This window comes from Medicago sativa, chromosome 3, assembly GCF_051527215.1.
Source record: "Medicago sativa cultivar Bolivia chromosome 3, Bolivia_mono, whole genome shotgun sequence".
NCBI classification, from domain to species: Eukaryota; Viridiplantae; Streptophyta; class Magnoliopsida; order Fabales; family Fabaceae; genus Medicago; species Medicago sativa.
Window position 1 is genome coordinate 6,086,579 of NC_140751.1, and position 19,939 is coordinate 6,106,517.

A 19,939-nucleotide genomic window follows, 5' to 3' on the forward strand; every position below is an offset into this window, starting at 1 on the left:
TTTTTTGTCATCCCTAGTTCCATCATCTCAAATTCATGTGATTCTTACTCTTTTTAGTTTCTTTTTATTTATTTGTAAATGCACAAATTGAAGTACACATTAGTAAACTTATTCAAATACTCTTTTTAGTTTATTATCATTAGAGTTGAGTGGTGAGGCCTAGATTACCCTCTCTTGTTTAGGGGGTATTTACCCTTTCAAGATATCAACCAATCAAAATGTAATATACAAATGTAACATTAAATGTCAAATAAATGAGTCAATTTTTCTATAAAAAAAATCAATTTTAATAAGGTAACTTTTAATTTTTATTTAATTATATTTAGGTATACAATCTTAGTTAATTTACACTATAGGGTTTGTAACAATTAAAATTTCACAACAAATTCAACCCATAAATATTTATTTTTTAGGATGCAAAATTAATAAGTTTTTGGAATACTTTTAAAACATTATTTGTTTTTTAATTAAAAACAAAAAGGTGTAGCCAATTTTTTCTCTACAAAAATAAAAAAATTGTTCCTAATTTGTACTTCCACGGATACGTTGATATAACAAATTTACATCAATATTTGTATTTTTGTTGCAAAATTAATAAGTCTTTGGAATACTTTAAAATTTTAAATATTATTTGTTTTTTTAATCTGCTAACAATATATAAAAAAATTATTAAAAAAAGATATCAAAATTAAAATCCAACAAAATTTCATAATTGTCCTTCTTAAAAGCCAATATATTATCATGATAATTAGGGACAACTATTTTTTCAATTCCACGGAACAAATTTAAATATCTACTTTTACTACTAATCTACTACACTAATACTATAATAAGAAAATTAGAAAATCTTACTCGAGTAAAATTTCATAATTATCCTCAAAATCTTCTTAATTTTATGGGTTTAATCGTCATTTTACAAAATAAAATACAAATTTATTAATTTTGAAAAAATTATTATATATATATTTTATCTTTCTAGCCTAACTAATTATCTATGTATCTTCATTTTTCAGATTTATCGCTTCCAAGCCTAACTAATTCTCTATATTGCATTTTGTTTTTTTTTTTTACAAGCTATATCGTCATTTTGTTCTCATCTATTTTAAACTCTTAATCTTAATAATTTGCATATTTAAAAAATTAATAGAAACGATACAATAATGTTAAATTTTTTAAAATAATCATTAGTTTTCAAAATTTAAGCATATCAACTTTCTCATATCGGTATACATAAAATTTGATTTTGGAGATATAAGCACGTAAAGTCTACAATGAGTGTGGTGTAAATATTTAACGGAATTTTGGAGAAACAATACAATGATGTTGATATTTTAAAAATAGTCACGAGTTTTCTAAATTTTATCATATTGACTATTACATATTGTTAAAAAAAAATATCTTCTGCATATATAAGTATATAAAATCTTCAACGAGTGCGGTGCAAATATTTATCGGTGTTTTAAATACTCCCTCCGTTTCAAAATGAGTGTCGCTTTAGCTAAAAAAATTTGTTTCAAAATGAATGTCGCTTTACATTTCCAATGCAACTTTAATTTTTTTCTTCCAACTTTACCCTCTCAAACTTTTCTCTCACACAATTTTCAATGCAACTTTAAGTTTGTCTTTTTCTAATAAAGTAAGGACAGTTTAGTAAAAGCATTATATCCAATGATTATTTCATTCCATTTCTTAATCTGTGTGCCAAAGCCTAAAGCGACACTCATTTTGAAACGGAGGGAGTATAAAATAAAAAATTATTTAATAGAAATATTACATCGATGTTGATATTTTGAAAATAGTCACGAGTTTTCAAAATTTTATCATATCGATTTTCTCATATATGTACATAAAAATTTATTTATGCATATATAAACACATAAAATCTCCAACGAGAGCGGTGCAATTATTGAACGATATTTTGCATATAAAATAAAAAGTTATTCAATAGAAACACTATATTAATGCTTATATTTTGACAATATTAATGAGTTTCTACGATTTTATCATATCAACTTTCTCATATATTAACATAAAAAATTATTTCTGCAGATAAATCACATAAAATCTACAATGGGTACGGTGAAAACATTGAACGGTGTTTTGCATATAAAATAAAAAGTTATTTAATAGAAACACTACATTGATGTTGATATTTTGAAAATAATCATGGGTCTTAAAAAATTTATTTTTATTGACTTTCTTATATGTGTATATAAAAATTTGTTTTCGTGTACATAAGAAAATAAAATCCACAACATACGCGATTCAAATATTTAACATTTTTTATATATAATGTATGAAAAAAAAACATTTGATAGTACTAACAAAGTAATTATTTTTTATATGATTACCACAATGTTATGTGACCCGTGCGGTACGCACGGGTCTATTACTATTTAAAAAATAAAATAAAGCATGGCAGTTTTTTTTCAAAGGAGAAAACGTGACAGCTGTTTTATTTAAAAATAAGCTATGAACTTGGCCGTTATTTTTTTAAGCCATGAACACGTTGTTTTATTAAAAAATAATTAAACTAAATTAATAGGGTTAAAATTGGAAGAAAATATAAAAAACTACCAGCTATAAACTCAAAAGCTACTTGAAACAGCTTCTCAAAAACGCTATAAGCTAGTGGAAAAAGCTTTTTACCCAACACATCTTATTATATCAAAACAAACTTATAAGCTTGTCCAACAAGCTATAAGCTAGCTTATTCGTGTTATCAAACACAGCCATGATGGGTTGAATTTGAAGTGAAATTTTAATTGTTACAAGCCCTATAGTGTAATTTAATTAAGATTGTATACCTAATTATAATTAAATAAAAATTAAAAGTTACCTTATTAAAATTCATTTTTTTTTAGAAAAAATTGACTCATTTATTTGACATTTAATGTTACATTTTTATATTACATTTTGATTGGTTGATATCAGGGGCGACAGCACCCCCCAGCTAGCCTGGGCTAGTGCCCAGGCTCTGCCTCTACATTGCTTCCTAAAAGCCCAATCCAATAGCCCAATTCCTATTTATTTTTTTTTAAAAAAAGCGCAAAGTTGTGTTATTTTTAAGGAAAATGCTAGATGTTTCAGCTGAAGTACATGTTTGGTTCACATTGTTTGGCTCTCCTTCACCCTTCCGCCGTCGCCGCAAGTTTGCATCATCAGAATTGATTTTCAATGAAGCTGCAATTCCTAGCTTCTACAAATCAATTTTCACAACCGTGGGTTTGTTTTCCCCCAATTTCTCCTTTTTACCCTTGATTCTTGCTTATCTGAATCCTAATCTCCTATAAAAAATTAAAGACAAAGCTGTTTATTTCACCCATATCATAACTTCATTAAACTCTAATTCCTTTCATCATATTTAATTTTACAGATCAAAATCAATCGATTCACCTACCTCAAAACTTCTTTATATATGTTGCCTCATCTCTCACCCTTTTCATTCTCTCAAGCACGCAAGAAAAGGAAATTAAGCAAAGTTCCAATTAGCAGCAGTGTTGGATAGCTCAAGGTAAGCTCAAATTCTCCTCTTTTATCCATTAATTCAGTTATGATAACAATGCATTTGATGTGTTTGATAAAATGAATGAATGAATAAATATTGTTTTTCTTTGTTTTCCTTTGTTTTCCTTAAACTTAATTTTGATTGCTTCTTTGTTTTGCTTTTAAAATGATAATGATATTGATAATGATAATGATAATGATAATGATAATGATAATGATAATGATATTGCTTTTAAAATGCATTTATGATTGTTCCGATTATTGTTATGTTTCTTATGATTTCATATGTTTCAAAGCATGTTTTAGATTGTGTGACATTCAAGATAGCTCCTGATATAGTAAATTAGCGTATATTCCCTACATGTATTTTTATTTGGATACTGTGTGATTAACAAGTTATGTTAATCTTTCCCTAAAAAAAAAGTTATGTTAATCTTATAATTTTATTGTCAGTTAATAAAAAAAAAGGATGAAAAAACTAAATAAAAGTAGCATAAGGTAGTTAGTCCATGTATAGAAGTAGCATAAGGTGGTTAGACCGAATGGAAGATAGTCCAATAATCCGAGGTAAAATTTGCGATAAAAAGGAGAAATTGGGGGAAAACAAACCTACGGTTGTGAAAATTGATTTGTAGAAGCTAGGAATTGCAGCTTCATTGAAAATCAATTCTGATGATGCAAAATAGTTTTCTTAATTCACGTGTTTTGAATCATTCAACAATTAGTATTTTTTGCCCTTTTACTTAGTATTCAATATCCAGTTATAAATGATGCATTTAGTCTATATCAAACAATTTTTTAAATTCTCGTGTTTTCTTAAAACGGTCATATGGACCGACGTAATATTCTTTTTTTTTACGTCAAAGACAATTTTATTAATAAAAGTCTGGTAATAAAACAAATGACAAGACTACATAAATACAAGGCGGGGTCTCTTTGATCCATTTGCAATCTGAATTATGAAGAGCATATTTAGTTAAATAATTAGCAACTTGGTTGGCTTCACGTCTAACATGCAAAAAAATTAAACTATGAAGCAAACATTAAAACTAATACAATCTCCAATAATAGAGCAGACATAGGTGGAAGAATGTTGATGAGCATTCGACACCAAGACCACATTAGAAGCATTTGATTCTGCTATGAGATTCAGAAAAGAGATATATTTTGCAAATTTCAAACCCTTCCGCTTAGCCAAGGCTTCTGCAACCTCTGAATCTGGTAATGAAAAGATTTGTCAGCAACTAGCAGCAAGGGCAACACCTTCATTATCTTTACTGCAACATCAATACCCCACTTACCATAATCTATCAAACCTGCTGCATAAATATTAAGTTTATAGAAATCACTAAAAGAATATGTCCAATGAACATCATATATTGACAAAATTAGACCTCCAACAACATTATACTAACACTCTTAAAATTCGCAATAAATCTTTGTGCTTTTTAAACTCTAGCAACCCCATCAACAATCAACATCACTCCCCACAAAATATTTACATTTTTTAAGATACTAAGTTGATTTATCATTAAACCCCAACAAAAGTAAAAAAAATAACAAGTTGTACGTAAAAAGAAGTGGAAAAAGACAAAGTCGGTTGAAAGGTGGGATTATTTTAATTTGAGTATGTTGAAAAGTGGAATTAGCATATGGTCAATCTGAACAAGTTATCATTTCAGACTTGGGTTGCCTTTTTATAGTACAGAATAGTGGGGACCTTTTGAGTATTCATAAATTTAATTCAAAATATTTTTCTTTTATTTAAATATTCAAAAGACTAGCTCAGTGATAAGGGTCTTATAGCTTTAATGATATTTTTTCGTAATGCTTAGGTCCTTTAAGTTATTTAATTTTAATTTTTAGTTCTTAAATAACTTATATTTTTAAGATCTAAAATAACTCAAATTATTACGGTTAAATAACTTAAAAGACTTAATTGATACAAAAAAACTTAAAGAACTAACTTGTTACAATTAATTAACATAATGGATCTAAGTGGTATGAAAAAAACTTAAAAGATCAATTTGTTGCAATTAAATAACTTAAGGGACGTCTGATGTAATTTAGCCTAAATTATACTACTTTAATTCTAAATAAAATCAAAACAAACTACTTCTTCTGGTCACATTTATTAACAAAAACTAGACCTCAATGCCACCTCCACAATCTATTGTTCTATTTGATATCAGATTTCCTTTATCAAATCACCCACCATTTATATTTATGCACCAAACTCAATGATGTTGAGTTGGAGGGATGTGTTGAAGAGTCTCACATTTGATTAGTGATTGCCTAAATAAATGATTATAAGTGACAACAATCTTCACATCACACTTCGATTTTATGGTGTTGATTTAGGCTCAACCACAAATTCTAAGATCTATCACCCCCAATTCAGGCTTCATCAAAATCATCATTCATGGCCAATTCATCATCTGACCCTCCAAATATTATATAGAAGGCACTATACTCTATCAAACTCAAATTGGTCCTCTCTTTGGCCATCAGGTTTTCATGCAAATTGTGCATGGACCCGCACAATTTGAGTCTTAAGTCCAATTTAGGATGCAAATTGTTTTACATATTTAGTTTTAATAAAACAGCAAAAGTATATTGATGAATTGCTAGAGAAATTTGAGATGGAAAGTTGTAATTCAATCTCAAATCCATCAGAGACTAGCTAAAAGTTAGATGAATGCAATGAATAAGAGAAAGTAGATTCAACAGAGTTCAGACAAATGATTGGATCATTGAGATATCTTTGCAACAGCTGGCCAGACATTTGCTATTCAGTCAGTGTGATTAGCAAATTCATGCATGATCCAAGGAAATATCATCTGATAGCTACTAAGAGGATCCTCAGATACATCAAAGGAACAATGGAATATGGCTTGCTATTCCATAATGGAAGCAGAAGTGAAGGGAATGAGCTCATAGGATACTCAGATAGTGACTGGTATGGTGGCTTGACTGATAGGATGAGCACTTCAAACTATGTTTTCAATTTCAATGATGTTGCCATATCTTGGTGTACTAAAAAGCAACTTGTTATTGCACTCTCATCTTGTAAAGCTGAGTACGTTGCAGGAAATTTTGCAACATGTCAAGCTTTATGGTTGGATTCAATGATGAAAGAACTCAAGTGTGAAATTGTGAAACCTCTAACACCGAGAATTGACAATAAATCTATCATATGACTTGCTAAGAATTCAATTTCTCATGGTAGAAGCAAACACATTGAGACTAGATTTCATTTCACTATGGAGTAGGTGACTAATGGGATGATTGAAGTTCAGTATTGTCTTACATAACTGCAACTTGCAGATGGTTTCACTAAGACATTGGAACTTGATAGATTTGAGTTTTTGAGGAAGAAACTTGGTGTTTCTCAACATTCAGCAGTTATGAATTAAGGGCGAGTGTTAAGATTTAATCCATAACTTCCATGTAGCAAGTTAGTTAGAATTTTGTTACAAAACTTGTTAGTTAGTTAGTTAGATAGCTTGTGCTACAAGCAAGTGTTATATTTGCCTATGGAAGTCTTTGTAAGGTGTACATTCAATTCTTAATGAGATTCACAGTTACAAGCAAACTCTCGATTCTCTTCTATGTCAGTTTTACAAGTTTGTTTGTTATCTTCTCACCTTGCTTAAAACAACTTATTCTGAAAAGCACTTATGTTACATATATTGATCAAAGCTTGATCTAACATGAACACTTTCAACTCTATGCATGAGATCGCTACCCAAACAAGTGTTCATCATTGCAAAACCTTCAATTTTGAGTCAACCTTCAACTTTCACTTTCTTTTTTCTCTCCATCAAGAGAGCTGACAATGTCTAGCTTCAATTCCAACGACCATAGGTCGTATTTTAACAAACTAATCAGGTTAAAAATTTCCACATGTTAAAGATCTACAAGATCTCTCAGGGAAATTCGGCATTGAAACATTTTTTGAAAATGAAGCTTTTTCCACTAGAAATCAGGATAAGCAAGTTCTTCTTTTCATGAAATTTAGTTATTTTTGCTCATGATGGACCCTTTTGGTAGACAATCTCAATTTCAACCCGCATCAAAAGGTCACATTTTTTAGGGGAAAATAGCTCTTCTCTGGGAGCAGTCCGGAACATTAAAATAAAAAATCCCTCCACATATTGTACATTACATTGAGAATGAAATGAATGACAAAAACAAACAAAAAGTAAAATTGCAAAGTATTCAAAACACGCTTATAATTTATTTTATGGGTGTATCATTAGTGTGTTTTCCTCCAATGTTAACATTGAATTTTCTAAGGTGTGTTTGATGTTGAAATGAAATTTGTCTGGATCCAAACATATATTATGGTTGGCAGTTTGATGTTTGCAAACAATTTTTTTTTTATATTTTTTTAGGGAATTTTATTTTTATATTTTCAACAACCATACCCCTAGCTATTTATGGTGACGGAGTGAGAAATCTAACAGTGAAGAGCTAAGCCAAGAAGTGTGTGATTTTTTATGTGAGTCATATATTATTTGCGCTTAACTATAAAGACTAATTATTCGAGTTAAATAGGACGTAATAGATGACATAGTTCTTGCTCAAGAGATTTAACACTTCTATATTTCAAAAATTTGATTCGAACCAAGACCTATGATTAAATTGGAAGGATATCCATTTCCACCTTATCCAACTGTTCTTGGGTAACATAATTGTGTGCTGTAAATTAAATATCCTAATTTATTTCCCCATATGATCAGAACCATTAATTATAACAACCGATATTTTTTTTTCTTGTTTGCCCTTAGATGCTACCATAAATCTCAATAGAATCATATTTTCTAGTTTTCTAATCAAGTAGTTGAAGCCACCAAGGACCAACCAGTATCACAAACGCTGAGTTTGATTCTCCAATTACCCAATGACTACCATAAAACTTGTGTCTTAAAATTTGATTAAAAAAAATTTGTGTCTTAAACTGACCATCTTTTTGTAAGATAATTTTTTTTATTGCAACTAATATATTTTATATTCTAAATCCATCAATGTATAAATTTCACAACATTAAAATTCAATAAAGAAAACAAAACTTCAACCTTCCAATATCAACAAGAAAATCATGATATAAAAATAGTAACTCTATTTCACATTTAAAAAGCATCACAAAGATTCATATTCTATATATATAGATGTAATTACACATCACACACATCACATTAAACAAAACAAAACATAAAAGAACCACATTTAAGTGTTTCTCAACAACCTTAAAAGCAAAAACTTCGATTCCTAGTGTTTAATTTATCCCTAGTGATTAGTACCATATTGATTAATGAGTGCAAGAGCATTACTAGTAACCTGAGCAAGATTAACCATTCTTGATCTAATAGAGGTTTTCATTCTCCCATCAAGTGTTTTTCCACCAAATCCATCACTACAAGTACTTGCATCAGTCATAGCTGCGCTAACCCATGTTTGAACATTACTTATATGCCAATTGAAATCTTGACCATTGATCTTGCAAAGTTTAAGCTCCTTAAGTGAACGGCTAAGCCTATCAACACTATCAGTAATTTCTTCAACACAATCATGAATAGCAGCATATTCTCTTGGTTTAAGACCTTTAAACTTTTTGCACTTTGTAACAAAGCCTTTTGTGGATTGAGTTTTGTTTAGGCTAATTGATAAAGCTGTTTGGACCAATTGATGAGGGTCTTGTTGGATTGTTGTTGCATAGACAGAAAGAGATTCAACACAAAGTGTTGGGTATGATGTTGTGCTACATGAGGATTTGATGAAATTTGTTGGAGTTGAAGTTGCAATAGATAGGAGAGTTAAGAGAAGGAAAAGAAGAACATTTGTTGCCATGGTGGTTGAGATTTAGTTAGAGAGAAAAACACTTGCTAGATTTTGTTGTGGTTAGTTATGACTTGTGAGAATGAGAATATGGATCGAGATATTATATAGATATAGATGAGGGATGGGATTGTGAGTCAATATAGTTCACAAACCATATCATATGCCTAACTTACCATGTCATATGCCAAACTCTTTGTGGTGGGGTCTTTATCATTTGATTTTGAAAAACCAAAAATATCAATTTAGTTTCTTACAATTTTTATTAAAGGCTTAGATGCATTTTGATTTTTGATCTCCTTATTTTTCATAAATTAATATTTAAGTTCTATTTTTAAAGTTGGATCTTTTATCCATCTGTTTCACAGGAAGTTTCCTCTCCATATTGATGCTTTGATTTGGAGATGTGGCATTACAATTAATGACGTGGTATCTTTGTTAGACCATGTACAATGGTTAATACCATTCAACACCCTTCAACACCCACTTTTTCAATTTCCAATACTCCACATCATTTTCTCTCTCTTAATTAAACACTCATTCAATTTTTACCTCTCTAATGGTTTTCATTCAACACCCTACCCCACCACTTTTTATTTCTTATTCTTATTTAATTTTTGTTTTTATAATTACATAAAATTATAATTATCGATTATAATTAAATTAAAATAATACAATTAACAATTTATTTTTTAGTTTTTATGGAAAAACAAAATTTTGCAAAATAATTTATTTTTACTTCCTTAACTTAAAATGCAATACAACAAACTAAGCACGCGACACACAAATAGCTTAAAATGCAAGACAACAAACAAGCACACAACACACAACTAATTTATTTAGTCTGACACAAATAATCTTCAATCACGAAATATTCCAAACTTTGTCCATATGTGCTTCACTAGATCTGCTTGCAATTCGTGATGAACATTTGGATCACGCAACTCGGATCTAGCACGCACATGATTTGCAAAGGTGGGTAACACCTCGGTCGAGTATGGTTGCGGTGTACTAGATCCACTTCCCTCAGATTGCTCAAAATCGGTCCAACGTTGAGCATATGTATCTCGTTCATCCTCAACAAACATATTATATAATATGATGCATGACCTCATGATGATACCCAAATCGGCTATGTCCCACAAGCGAGCTAGTTCACGGATGATTTTAAATCGAGCTTGAAGCACTCCAAAAGCACGTTCGATGTCCTTCCGACAGCTCTCCTGTTGTTTTGCAAATAACTTATCGGGTTCACTTTGAGGAAGTCTAATCGATTTGACGAAAGTTGGATAAGAAGGGTAGATACCATCAGCTAGATAGTATGCCATATTATAGGGACGTTGATTCACAAAGAAATTCACCCTTGGAGCCTTTCCCTGTTCCACATCATCAAACACCGGTGACCGATCTAGAACGTTGATATCGTTCAACGTTCTTGGGCATCCAAAAAAGGCATGCCAGATCCATAGATCATGAGATGCAACTGCTTCAAGAATAACTGTGGTGGTTCCCTTATCCCCCCTAGTAAATTGACCTTCCTATGCTTTAGGACAATTTTTCCACTCCCAGTGCATGCAGTCAATACTCCCGATCATCCCTGGGAACCCCCGCATTTCACTAACATGTAGTATTCTTTGAAGGTCATCTTGGGTTGGTGCTCTCAGGTACACTTGCTCATACAATCGTATGATTTCTTTACAGAATCTACGTAAGGACTCCAATGCTGCAGTACCTCCTATTTTGATGTATTCATCGACCGCATCTGCTGCCACACCATATGCTAACATTCGCATTGTTGTGGTACATTTTGCTAAGGGTGATATACCTTCTTTGTTGGTGGCATCAACTCACTGGGTGAAGTAGTTATCACTACTTGAAAGGTCTCCAACGATTCGAAGGAAAACGTGTTTTTACATCCGGAACCGACGATGAAACATTGCATCGTCATATGTAGGCTCATTGGCAAAGTAGTCGTCAATGAGTCTTTGGTTTGCCGCTGGATGATCTATATTTAAATATTTTCTACTACGAGATCCACTACCTTCCTCTATTTGTTTTCGACGCTGAATAAATCGGTTGACGATATAAGTGTCTTCAACATCACGTTTTTTGAAGTAGGCTTCCATATCAAAAGGATCCATTGATAGTTTTTGGTGATATTGGAAGTAGATATGAATGAGATTTGTGATATTGGAAGTAGATCTGAATGCAATTTGTGATATTGGTAGTAGATATGAATGAGATTTGTGATATTAGAAGTAGATATGAGTCCCTATATATAAGTACATTGTGTGTTGGACAGTGAGGATAATTAAAGTCACGTATAATTATTAATGGGCAAATAGTGTGTGGTGGACAGTGGGGATAATTATTAATGGGCACACAGCGAGGAAGACCTTCAAATAGTATGTGAAATTAAAGTCACGTATAATTGGTAAAGCAAATAGTATGTGAAATAATGGGCACACAGTGGGCATAATTATTAAAGCAATAGTAGGTGAAATAATGGGCGCACAGTGGGCATAATTATTAAAACAAATAGTTTGTGAAATAAGTCACGGGGGACTAGACAACACTAGGGACTATCACTGAGGACTAGACAACACTGACAATTATTAAAGTAAACACTAGGGACTAGACAACACTGACAATTTTGACCGAATACAAACAAATATTACAGTGAAATTAATTTCCAAATAGCTCACGCACCAAGTTTTCCAACAGAATTTTTTTTCGGTCATCAAGATGCTCTTCGGAACTTAACTTTATGTACAGTTTCATTTTCTTCAATCTGATTTTCTCCTGTTGCACTGCGGTGTACTCTTTCATTCGTTCAATCTCTTGCACCTTGATTTCTTTGAATTCAACCCACTCCTTTTCCACGTCCTCCAAGGCAGCAGCGTCCTTGCTTTTCTTTTTTCCTTTTTTTAGCTGTCTCCCTACCCGTTGGACGAGCACTAGATCCTACAGAGTCCTCGTGAGATCTCTTATATCCACTACTTCCTGAGCCAACATTTCCTCCCATTTGACTACCATAACGTGGTTTATCACGGAGAGCGTGCCATTCTTCCTTTAAAGTAAATTGAACATTCTTCCCACATGCAAATAATTCCTGGGCTTTTGCCAAAACATCATCTTCCGACCAACCGCTTTCTTGCTCACGCTTAGCGCTTTCATAAGCACCAATCCATTTATTTATTACTTTGCTCATATAATTAAAACGGTATCGGCGTGCAACTAGATCGCGGGGAGAATCAAATGAGCAATACTCATTACAATACTCAGCAATTTTATCCCAATATGTTTCTCCTCTCTGGTTTCTCCCGACAACACTGCTTGTTCCATATTTAATCCATGCACTAATTAGCACCAAATTTTGTTGAGTGTTTCATGCTGGTTCCTTACTTTTCTTGCTCTTAGGAGTTGAATCTTCTGGAGTGACTTCATTAGCAACTGCCATGCCACCAGGAGTTATTTGTGTTGAAAATTCAGGATATTGAGATGCACTACCACTGGGAAAATTTTCATTCTCCATTGGCATATAACCATTAAACGGGGGTGTTTGAGATGGATATCTCATCATAGATCCATAATATCCATGAAAGTTTGGAACAGAGGATGACTGGTTGAAATTTGGTGTAAAACCAAAATTAGGTACGTTTTGAGGTATGATTTGAGGACGTTGGTTGAAAAATTGATTTGGATTTGGATAATTGTTGGGATTTTCGTAGTTAAATGGGAAATTAGAATAATTTTGGTTGTTGAAAGGGTTATTATTGGGATCCATTTCACTAAAAAGAAGATTAAAACTTCACTTAGTTTGCTAATAGAAAGATAATAATAAGATGAAGATAGTGAAAAACTTGGTTTTTTTTTTGCTGTGTCCAAATCAAATGAACCAAGTCTCTATTTATAGAGAAAAAAAAATCATGAATTTTGGTATTTTTTTTAAATTAATTTACAACGAAATAGTTGATTTAAATAATTAAAATGATAAGAATCAGGAGGGCCAATCAGAACGAGACACGTATGCAAGCTTATCCAAAAAGCAAATCCTCTCTCATCCGGTCTGCAGCTCACACGCTGCTGTCGGCGCGTGTGCTAAACGCGCCTGTTTGGCCGAATGATTCGTCGCCACGTGGCATCGGATGGCAGTTTCAATTGTGTTGAATGACTTCATCATCTCTCTCCTCCAACACTACATTCAACATGCATTCAACAAACCATTGCACTACTTTTACTTGTTGAATGTCAGATTAAACAAACCATTGCACATTTTCTTATATAGTTACATGGTATGAAGTATGGATACGAAGTATGAATGCAGGTACGATACAATATAAATATGTAAAAAAATTAAAATTTAGCATACAATATCTTAGTTGTTTTTAATGTGACTTTTTTACTTTTAAATTGCTTAACATGTAAGATTAGGGCACAAGTTAGAAAAACTTTTTCTCTAATACTACCTCTTATTAGTTACCGTAAGTTGATTTAATTATTAATAATTGAACACTCTTTGAATTTTAAACTTTTCCTATTCATACTGAGTCATGGAGTCAATTCGCCTAAATTTGTTTTAGAGTCATGGTAAGTTGGTAACCAGTCTTCCTAAGACGTTGGTTGAAAAAAGAAAAAAAAATGTTGTTTTAAAAAAATTATTTTTTTACTTTTAAAAATTAATTACATTAGTTTTAAAATATTTTTACTATATTGATTTCTTTAACTAATGTCATAGGAATATTTTTAGCATATTCCTTTTGTTTTATAACAAGAGTATAAAAATGTCTCAACATTTTTTTATTGCTTGATGAGGGATAGGCACAATATCACGGAAATTTTTGGCGTTGTGTCCTCTTATCACAAACATGGTATGGGCAATCAAATAATCGCACATAACTAGTTAATGCACTTCCGGTGAACTTTTGATTTGTTTTGAAGAAAATATTTGAGTTCAATCACTTATAAAATAGAATTATATTCATGTGTTCGATTGGCCTTAGAACACTTATTACCAATTTTAAAAAATAAATAGGTGATATGTTCATGTAAAAAAACATAATCAATTTTCCATTCAAAAAAAAAACAAAATCAATTTTTAAATTTTAAGGTGGGCTCGAAAAAAAAATTAAGTTATTTTTTTGAAGGAAAGTTGAAAGTGTTGATTGTTTTGCTTTTAAGATAAACATTCTATTTCCCTTAAAAAAAAGATAAACATTCTATTTATTCTTTTTCTAAGAGTGCCGTAAATTATTAACCACTTTTTCAAAATCTAAATAAACGAAAGTCTCTTTCTCATGCAAATCTAAGGATATAACAATGATTTGTTTGCACTGAAAAACAAAGTTGTCGACGTATAACAAAGTTTTTAAATTTTTGAGGTCGACATATAACAAAGTTGTCCACATATATATATCTTAATGTGATCGAAAAATCCCAAACAGTTCTATGCTTTTTAACGAGATGATTGATGGTTTTGGATTGAGAAATGATATTTGAATATCCATTTTTCAACAACTTTTGTGATAACTCTCTCTATCATACTTTATTGTATTTTTATTCTCTCTCTTCCTTTTTCTCTCTATTGTTATTGTCCAATAGAAAGAGAAAAAAAAGGTTGTCACCAAAAGTTGTTGGAAATTGGTTGTCAAAATATCATTCCTCTTTTGGATTATTATCCAAAATAAATAAAAATATTCTGTTCTGTGGGGCCACTTAGCAAAAATTAACCAAAAGTATTGGGTTGTGTGAGGAAAAGAAATGGGAATGCCTTTAACGTTTGCAAATCATGCAGTGACATGGTCCCGTACTCAGATTTTATTTTTTTTTAAATTAAAGTGTTCTTGTTTTTTCAACCGACATGAATATATGAATATATGATAATCAGCTTTGGTAATTGAGAATTTTTTTTTCCCTACCCCTATCACCAAAAAAATTGATATGTCTGACCCTAGTTGAAAACTATTGATAAAAATGCCTTTGTTCTCCAATTCATTTGGCGAACATAACCCTTTTTCATCACTCTCTGCAAAGTTGCAGGCTTCCTGCAGACTTTTTCCGTGCTCTACAAATTGAATGGCGAACAAGCCATTTTTTATTTTTAGTTTTTTTTTCTTTTCTTGTTTATATGTTTAAGATGGCGAGCATGTTTCCATTTTTTATCCCACACTCATCTTTTTTTTTTAAGGGATCCCACACTCATCTTGGTATTTTTCTATTTTGGCTTGTTATGTAGATTTATTACACGTTGGATCAATGTCATTGGTATTCATGCACGTAACATTGGGTAAGGCAAGTGTCCTCTATCCATTTCATTGATGAATTTGGCACACAGATTTAATTACAACTGCCTACTTCTAACATCATTCTAGCATTTACAATAAACAATATTGTAGTGAATAATTTCAATTCATCCTGCTTCCTCATATTTTAAACATGCTCGCCATCTTAAACTAAGAAACAAGAAAAGGAAAAAAAACTAAAAATAAAAGATGGCTTGTTCGCCATTTCAAATAACGAACAGAAAAAAAAAACTTAAAAAAAAAACTATGCTCGCCATTCCATTTGTAGAGCATAGAAAAAGCTGCAGGCACCCTGCAACTTTGCAGAGAGTGTTGAAAAAGGGTTATGTTCGTCAAATGAATTGGAGAACAAGGGCATTTTTATCAATAGTTTTCAACTAGGGGCAGACATATCAATTTTTTTGGTGATAGGGGTAGGTTAAAAAAAATTCCTGGTAATTGATGTTATTTTTGTATCAAAAAAAAATTGATGTTATTTTATTTCTTGATGAACAAAATGCGCTTTACCCATCCTTAAAAAAAAAAAGCGCTTTACCGTGGCTACAGGTGATGAAATTCAAACTGGTCCAAGTTAAAACTACAAATCTATAAAAAAAAAAAAAAAACTAAAAACAGCACAAAATTGAAAATTACTAGATGTGTTTGGATGTTATTTTATAAAAACCGTTCGTATTGAATTAGATTTTGGATTGATTTTTCAAAACCGAATCAAATTGAACTGAAATACATGCATGTAATTTAATGTATATTTTCATTTTTTTTAAGTATGATATATTATATTAAGCTATTACTTTGTTTTTCTTTTGAACTCTTAACTCTACATATTAGTTTAATTTAATCTATTTGGTTATGTTAGTTTGTACTATTAATTTTTAATAAATCGTATGCTATATTACCATAGCTAACTTAGTTAAAATAGAGGTTTGCATGTAGTAGGATGTTACATCTTTGAACAGCTTCCTTGAGGCCAAGTCGTCAAAAGGGTTTCTCAACATAATCATCATAGTTAACTTAGGGATTCTACTTTCTCAAAGTTAACAGCTTCTAAATTAACTGTACAACATTATAACGGTCAGATATTTTCCTCTTTATATGACAAGAAATCTAGATAACTTTCAAAGTAGGCTTTCAATGTTTTTATCTTTCTCAAGCATATTTAAAAAATGTAACTTATATTAGACAAGTAGCTCCTTTCCTCTCCCGAACTCAAGAAATTTGCCAATAAAATAAAGTTGATCAAATTCTATTTTAAAGATTAGCATTTAAACAACTTGTTTAATTTATAAGAAGCTTAAATATTGTAATAAACATCCATGCAAACACTTTACAACATCATAATTTCTTAAACACCAAAGTAGTTTAGCTCATGATGAGTTTAAACACAAAATTAGAAATGGAAGAGAACATGAATAAAAACATCATTGAATAAATAGAGATAATCAAAGTTTACAAAGGAGAAATTACAATCCAACGTTAAAGAAAGTGAGTTCTTTGCATTACTCACTCAAAATACTCATATTGCTCAAAAACTCTAAAATCGAGCTACAATGCCCTTAAGGTGAGAGGCATGAAGGTTCTTAGTGTATAAATGAAGGTTCTTAGTAGATGTCTTATCCTTATCATTTTATGCTCTTTTGTCATTTCCATGCAAGTCGACCTTTTCCCTATCCATTAAGGTTGATCATATTCCTTATCCTTGTACTATTTGAGTTCTTGTGAGGCTCTCTTAACTTAAGCTCCAAGTGTATGATGTTCTGGGTCCACCTTAACACATAACCACTAGACCATACTAATGCACCGCAAGGCTACAACTTCCACTCTAAAGTTGCAACCTTGACCTGGAGTTCACCATAATGCACAACATGTCCTTTAACCCAAACACTAGCAAACATAAGATGTTCCTAATGGCTAATTAACATGAACTTGTGTCTAATGGTTAAACACTAGCAAACAAGTATCACAAACGCTATTATAGTTTGATTCTCCAATTACCCATTGACTACCATAAAACTTGTGTCTTAAAATTTGATTAGAAAAAACTTCTGTCTTAAATTGACCATCTTTAATAGGGAGCTTCTATAGTGAAGTCAGCCATATGACTTTTTTGGTGAAGTCATCTATGTGGCCTAATAGGAAAGTGTCATGTGGAATCATTATTCTTTATTTATTTATTTATTTATTTATTTATTTATTTATTTATTTGGAGACTTTTCCTATTCCAAGATCGATGCTTTGCTCTGATACGAGAGTTTTAGGCAGAGTGCAGAAGACTTTTTTCATAGATAAATTTAGATTATTCAAATTCTTTTGTCTAATTTTTCAAGTTGTAAAGACAGCCCTGCTACTGAGCTTTGTAATTTACTTAGCTCTTTTTGTTCTGAGATTTCAAAATCTCTTTTGGGTGGTGTTACTCTAAGGCTTTGACTCCTGAATAACGGTCTTCTTGTTTCCTATATTTTAGATCAGAAAAGTCAGCTAAAACCTTATGTATTTTATTTGTTATACTTCCTTCAGTCATTTTGCTAAAACAGTTATAATTTTAGATTATAGATTTATTTTTAAATTTATTTAGTTAGTTTTTGAAGTCTTTCTTTAAGAGTTTCGGCTATGTATTCTGAAAAAAAGTTGGTAATCAAAATCCACTTTCAAAAAGTAATTAGCTGATTCCATTTAATTTGTGCTTTTACTAGACTAATTTGTTGGTAATTAGGATGTAAAATAAAAGGAGAAGGAATAATTCTTATTTTTTTTTACTATTTTTGACTATTTAAGTCTGTTGCTATAAAAACTGATTTAGAAAGTTTTGACTTTATTTGGTAAAGTCATTTTGAGTGACTGCACCGGAGAACTTGCCTCTTTAATAAGCTATAAAAATTTAAGGCTTAATTACACATTTGGTCCTTAATTAATTTTCAGGTTTCGTTGTGGTCCCTTAATTAATAAAAGTTTCATTTTGGTCCTTTAAATGTGCTTCCGTTAGTCAATTTAGTCCCTCACCGTTAATTTTAAAAAGAAACCGTTGGATCATGCAAGTCTGTAGTATCTTAAAGTGAACCATCAACACTTAATCTTTTTTCCTTTTCTTCTTCATCTTCCTCCTCCTCCTCTCTTCTTCATCATCTTCATAGACCTTCATCAAAACATACCCAAAAAACCCAGTTTTTTTTTTTTTTGAAATTCAATAAAAACATAAACAACGCTACCTAAAATCCCTCGTGACGACATCGTTCGCTGGAACGGCACTCAGAGACCCCAAGCTTCAGATCCATACCTATCATGGCCTTGTATTGAATGCAAATTTAAGGGACTGTTTTCTTAACTCATGAAAGTGAAAGTAATTTGGAACAGTTTTTTTATTTTTATTATAAGATTGTTTTTTTTAATGCCATATACATAGGCTTTGCCATGCTAGCAATCTCGAGAGGTGTGGTTTCTCGTCTGCAGCAATTCCCCGTGGCGCCATTGCCGTGATTTTTGAGTTCCGATGTGGAGATTATACGGAGGATTGAAGTAAAACCTAGTGTGATGACACCGAAATCACAACGAACTGGTGTTATAGCTGTAAAATTCAATTATTTGATTGTGAGTTCTATGTTTTTATTGAATTTTAAAAATAAAAAAAACTGGGTTTTTTTTGGATATGTTTTGATGTAGGTCTATGAAGATGATGAAGAAGAGAGGAGGAGGAAGAAGAAGAAAAGGAAAAAAAAGATTAAGTGTTGATGGTTCACTTTAAGATACTACAGACTTGCATGATCCAACAGTTTCTTTTTAAAAATTAACGGGGGGGATTATATTGACTAACGGAAGCACATTTAAGGGACCAAAACGAAACTTTTATTAATTAAGGGATCAAAACGAAACCTAAAAATTAATTAAGAGACCAAATGGGTAATTAAGCCAAAATTTAATTGCAATATATTTTATATTCTAAATCCATCAGTTTATAAATTTCACGAACATTAAAATTGAATAAAGAAAACAAAACTTAAACCTACCAATATCAAGAAGCCACACATATTGGAATGTCACTTGGGTGACATTAGTTTTTGATGACATTGGTAACATTGTTTATATCTTTCTCTTGATCAATCATTCTCTCTCATCTAAATAATTTATTTTAATCATCTATCCATCATTCTTTATCATCTAAAATACACTAATGTTATCAACATTATCAAAAACTATGTCACCCAAGTGGAACCCCACATATTGTATGTTAAATAATGTTAGGTTAGGAACATTACCTAGATTCATAAATTAAGATGAGTACTAACAAGAAAATCATG

At 31.2% G+C, this 19,939-nt stretch overlaps 3 pseudogenes; 1 reads left to right on the forward strand and 2 right to left on the reverse strand.

The window, feature by feature from the left end:
• Positions 1 to 6,245: 6,245 nt before the first annotated feature.
• On the forward strand, positions 6,246 to 7,102 carry LOC146935222 (secreted RxLR effector protein 161 pseudogene; annotated as a pseudogene).
• A 1,510-nt stretch (positions 7,103 to 8,612) lies between these two features.
• Positions 8,613 to 9,445, reverse strand: LOC146935223 (21 kDa protein pseudogene; annotated as a pseudogene).
• A 763-nt stretch (positions 9,446 to 10,208) lies between these two features.
• Positions 10,209 to 13,168, reverse strand: LOC146935224 (uncharacterized; annotated as a pseudogene).
• Positions 13,169 to 19,939: the final 6,771 nt, after the last annotated feature.